The following is a 6,084-nucleotide window of genomic DNA, read 5'->3' on the forward strand; positions in this document are numbered from 1 at the left end:
TCTATAATTACATATCTTTTTCAAAACTAAGGAATTCCTCTTGAAGTTACAATGAGATTAACAGAATAAAAAGCTTTTCAAATTCTTCACTTCCTGAATTCTCTTTTATTTATTTGTTTAACGATTGACCATGATCTATAAAAACATCTTATCTCACGTTCCAAGTTGATCTGGAAGATACGTCGCAAGCAGGCAAGTATTTATACGGAAGGGAGCTTATTAGAAGCAGTTGCATAACCGGCGGCCTTTAAGCGGAGCTATCGGAACAAACTTGGCACAGCCCAACCAACCATACCATGGTGGCCCGTTCGTGACCCAATCTGCCCGATCTACGAGGTCGCAAGCGATCTTCGCCGACCGTGCCATATTTCGCGCTCCAAGATCGTCGATCGTTAGACACTTCCGTGCTCTACGCCGTGTCCGACTACAGGAAAACCTATTTTGAATGCGTTCGGTCTGATCCTGGCTGAGATAATTTCGTAAAACAAATAGTGTATCCATTTTTATAATACATTTTTAAAAAGTGCTTCGGCTTCCACTTTAGTCTTCAATATCATCTTTCATATCATTAACGCAATAAAAAGTGCTTCGGCTTCCATTTTAGTCTTCAATATCATCTTTCATATAATTAACGCAATTTGTTTTTCGTTGAGAGATTTAAAACGATGATATCGAATAAAAATTTCGAAATTAATGCCTGCTTACGTAAAAGACATCAAATATCCTAATCCTTGTGCTTAAATTATTTGCCATGGTACAAGATTTTCAAAATCACGCTAAATCTCTTAGAATTTATTACTCCTAATCCGACCTATGTTCGAGCGCGATACATTGTTTCCCATTCAAACTCATAAATCAGTTGAGCTCCCGCGCACGATTTATCAGCGGCCAGCAGCCGTCTTGCGGCATATTTATACCTCACAATCACGACACGACTTGAGAGTCGTCGGAAATGGGTTCCAGGATAAAGAAATTCCGTTTCAGTTCCCCGGGGGCAACGCCTGCTTATGCAAATCTGTATGATTAGGCAGGCTTGTTGCCCACCATCCTCGCGCGTACGTACATACATACGTACTTTCTACCACTGGCAGAAGTTAATCCATATTCGTTACATTGTTAAGGCTGCGGTCGCGTCCTCAGGAAACGGTAGCACGGTTACGTGGGTGCAGCATTAGCGGGCCTGTCAGGTCAATGAATCATTAGAGGCACGGACAGGTCGCCGAGGCGCCTATCGACGACGTGAATAAATGTTGACCGCCATAATTCTCCGTCTCGTGCAGCCGTACGCGGCCTGTCCAATCACCGTGTGTCGCTTTTGCGACTCGCGGCCAGACCAGGCGCCTCGATTCCACACAGTTTTCACGGCGTCCCGTGACGCCGCGCCGGGAATAAGTGGGACGTATTCCTCACAATAGGCCCGGGTCGCATAAATCAATTATCACGACCCTGTTATGACGTCGGTGTCCGGCTTCTGGAAAAAATTCTAAACTGCACGGACACATTGTCGCGGCAGCATATTGTTAAACGTGATTGCGGCAATTCTGAGAGACCGGTCATTTTTTTGTCGCGCCTGACACGATCGTTTCCTGGATGTCCGCCGAGCGATTCGTCACGTTCGAGGATTCTAACTTGTAAGTTAGCTCGCGGTAAAGGCCAGACACGGGTTGCAACCTCTTGGTTGCTCGGTCGTCTATCAATTTTCTGATACTTGCGCCGTTATCGTGATTTATCGGCCGGAAACGTCGGTGGCTTTGTTGGAGATATCGAATCGAGGGTGACAAGTAATTGTGAAGCTGTGGGTGGAACAAATGGTGTATTGAATGATGATGGCGCTCGAGAGAAGGGTGGTCCGCGGGCGGAAGAACGGTCGGAGTTGATTTAAGCACCGCGATCGTGGGAAGTAACGTCGAAGCCGAAAATTTACCTCTCGCGAGAAACTTTATATCGTTAAATCAATGAGTGGTCTAAATGCCACCCTCGCAGCAAGTTGACTAATGACTCTCATCAACTAAAAATTGTTTTAGTACTTGAAATAAATTTCTTCTAAAACATGTCTTTAATTGTAAGATCATATCCCATTAATTTCAAAATTACTCAGTTTGTATTAAAGAAACGTCAGATTGACAAGATTTTTACAAACTAGAGCCGGAAAATGGCGCACAAGAGAATCGAGGCACGGTTAACGGAATTAAGAGGAATTCGCGGATATGGGCGGACGTACACGCCGTGTAATTGTCGGTGTTAACCCACTTGGGCGTCTCCGCGAGCGCATCAAGTACGCGCTCGCGCGATACACGCACGTTGCCGCACGGGAATATCGGTAGTGGTACGAACCAATCATGTGCCGTCCTTTCGTCCTACGGTAACCGCATCGCAAATATCCCAGAGAGGGGAATGGTGGATGTCTCTCGTTCGAGATCAACACAACCTGTCCGTAAAAGCCACCGCGAATCTCGCATTTCAATGTTTTTCAGTAGATCAGATTATTTTAACTAAATAAGAATAACTCTTTCCCAGGAGAAACAAGAGTCTACACTGCAAACCCGACATTACATACTCTAATTCTAAAAGTATACTGACTACTCTAGAATCTACAAAATCTAGAAATCGTATTATCAAGATGATTATCTGCAAGTACAATGAAATTCTTCGAAATAATTCTGAACTTGAAATTCTGGTTGCTCAGGTCTCTTCCTAAATAGGAAATCGACGTAATGATAAAGTCTGATAAAGAGATTACAAATTCGGATCATATTTCAAATATTCATAATTCCCACAAAGAAGATTTTCAACTATACAAAATTCGAATCAGAGAACTATAAAACATTACGTACATTAAAAACATTTAATATTAATAAACACGCTACACTACTTGATAAGAAAATTCTTATCAGTCACAAAAGAGGATATACAAATATCTGTTCAATTTAAATTGATATGATGAAAATCTAATTTTTATCATTTCAAAGCTTTGACTTTTGGCGCAAAAATCTCATCCGACGTATCAATCATTGATCGATTACCCTTTCATCAAGTGACGAACTTTTTAGAGATCGAGTAAATCATTGAATCGATCGAACAATGATCTACAAGCAGCCGTCACGGTGAAAAGTTCGCCGTGTCCGCGCTGTCTCCGCTTATCGCGATGGTCTGCATTCGTGTCACGCAACCAGTCGAAGCAACAGGTGTTACAGCGAGTGTATTCCGCGCTGTTACATCGGTGTTGTTCCGTAGAAACTTTTCAATCACTTATCGGTCGGATGGACAGATTCTGTAGCGGTCGCGCGAAACTCGTGTCAATTTCAACGGATCACACGGACGGGAAAAACTGTTCAAACAAGTAGATATAAATATGTATGGAAGCGTTTTGATTCGCGATAAATTATAAATGCTTATGCTCCGTTTCACGGCAATCACACGAACGGAGGATCGTTGTTCGATCAGCAATTAGCGGACACGCGTTGATCGATGGCTTTAACCCTGAGAATTCTCATTACCTCGATTCTTCTCACGTTCGCTATGCCGACTCGCCGCACGGCGTTCTTCGCGGGCCGTGATAATTAATCACATTACAATAGGCCGAAAAGACGGGGCGTTTCTTGATCTGTCTTGCCAGAGAAGAGGATCCCAAGTTCCGCCCTGACAAATGGAAGGAAGCGAGGAAAAAGGATGAAGGATATATTCCGTTCAAAATTTAACTTATCTACCTACCTTCTGTTTCCTGTAATGAATTTCAAGCGATAACAAAAAATTGCACTCTGACTTAAGTTCGGCTCGACAACGGGAAGGTTTAATGACTGATGAATAATCGTGATTCGATCCTTGGTAAGCTTTCATCATCATAACTCTTTGTCCACAGCTGGTCGGACGGGCGTACCGCAGGTGCAAAATCCTTCGCGGTGGTATTGCACCGAAGCGAAGGTCAAACAAGAAGCTATGCGCTGCCAAGACAACGGGAACTCCTCCGACTCGGGATCGAACGAGATATCGTACGAGATTACGAGAGCATTATCTTAATTGCCGGCTAGGAGGAAGCTCGTATCTCTATAAGGTGAAGAGGGCGCGAAGCATCCGAAGGGATGGACGGTGATCGAGACGATAGATCGAACGTCCGACGCGATTCGATCGATGACAAGATCGGGCACGAACAATCGCCGTGACTCGCTTTAATTACCGGCCATCGGCCAGCCTATAGTCTCCCATAGAGAGGCGACGACGTGCCACTGGCGTGGACCACCGGCCTGACAGTATGCCAACTATGCCTATTCGAGCTATGCGATGCACCGGGACGATGACGGCGCGGCGCGACGCGATACCTCGTTAGCAGACGAATCGACGCCCGGCGACACGATCAAACCGACCCTCTCGGTAATTAAAATCGATCGAATCGTAGTCCGATTGTTGCATAATTTTGTAAAGTGTCACAGATCATACGAGTCATGCAATTCGTCTTTATAAGAAAGCGTAGAAGCCACGATTTTAAACATTCCCTATGAATTGAACATTTTTTAGTCCCAGTTTTATCTTACTTAAATAGATTCGACAAATGCGTTATAAGAAATCAAGTAATTATTTCAGATAGAAGATAATCAGAATTCTATTTTATAAAAAAAATAATAAATAATTTATAAATTCTTGTAAACCAATAGAATCCAAATTACATCTTCATTTACCTATTAACAGAGGCCATAAACGTTGAATTATCTATTATATTGAACATTTCTCTGTTCTTAAAAATTCTTTTAAATCGGAAGAAACCCAAGCGAGCGGATAAATCAAAAGTTAAGCGTAACTGGCCGGGGCAGGAAGAAAGTTCGAGTGTCCGTGGCGCGAGAAATTAATGCCCGTGACGCCTACACGCGCAGTCGGTGTCATGGCACCGATGTTCTCTGGCATTGTGACACTCTTTAATCGATGTCTATCGAATGATCGTTAGAGGCTTGTTACGCCGATCTACGTCTAAATCTTTCTCCGACGCAACGTATCGGTGAAAATTGGTTCAGAGAAAGGGTGAATACTTAATTAATTCGAGATACCACGGCCACTTGTTTCCTATTACGTGGATATATCGATTCCTAACGATAGAAATTCTGTGGGTCCGCCCGTTCCACGAAATTTCTGTGCGAGGCGGATGTCACGGGGACTCGGAATATGCATGGAATGCACGGGAAATGGATGGAGCGGCGTAACACTTGTCCGAAGCCATGTGATGCTCGAAATATTCGTGTCGGAGAGCCGAGGGTGTGAAAGAAACACTCTCCAGGTTGCCTACAGCCAAAGTGCTCGCTTTAATTGCTGCTCTTCCATATTCGGTGATAACCACACGGACTCTTGTTGTTTATATGCTTCCAAGAGAAGACAGTAATGAGATAAATGGTTTGGTTGCTACTGGAAAATAGTTTTGAAGACCGGACAGATATCGTCGCTCCGTGAGAGGGAATGAAAGTAAAAGAAATGGAACTCTCCTAGAAAAGATCATTGCCCTCTAGGCATATTTTACAAGACAGATATTTAAGAATATATCAAACATAAGTAATCTTTTAAACAAATGATTTTATTGTACTATTTTTAAATAGTCTTTCATTAATAAAAGAATTGCACAAAAATTGTTGAGAAATGAAAAGGTAAAGATAGGTTCCAAGACAGAAAAGAATAGCGGTTGAACGTCCAACGGTTCCCAGTCATTATTATGCTAACCAGTCATCAAATGGAGTCAGCAAATTCGAGTAATTCGCTGCGCGTTATTATCCAAGGTGTGGCGACGTCCAGCTCAGGGCTGGGTGGTCCCCTGAATTATAAACCACTGCGTGAGAATCATGGTTTCGTTGACGAATTCACCGACTCTTTCATCGAGTTGAGAAGTCTGAGGCTGTCATAGTAAAAGTTCTTCTATCTCGTATCACATTTAATTAAATTAAATATAAAATTTTAATTATAATCTTTATATGGTTGCAATGTACATTAGATAAAAAGCACTGATTAATTACAAAAGATTTATCTCTTCTAAAAACAATTGGGTGTAAATTACATGTTACAAGTGAGATACGAAGTTAGCTTAGCGGGTAGGTTAAAAGCTTCCGAAAT

The sequence above is a fragment of the Ceratina calcarata genome, unplaced genomic scaffold (assembly GCF_001652005.2).
Source record: "Ceratina calcarata isolate Rehan_Ccalc_2016 unplaced genomic scaffold, ASM165200v1 scaffold124, whole genome shotgun sequence".
NCBI lineage: Eukaryota > Metazoa > Arthropoda > Insecta > Hymenoptera > Apidae > Ceratina > Ceratina calcarata.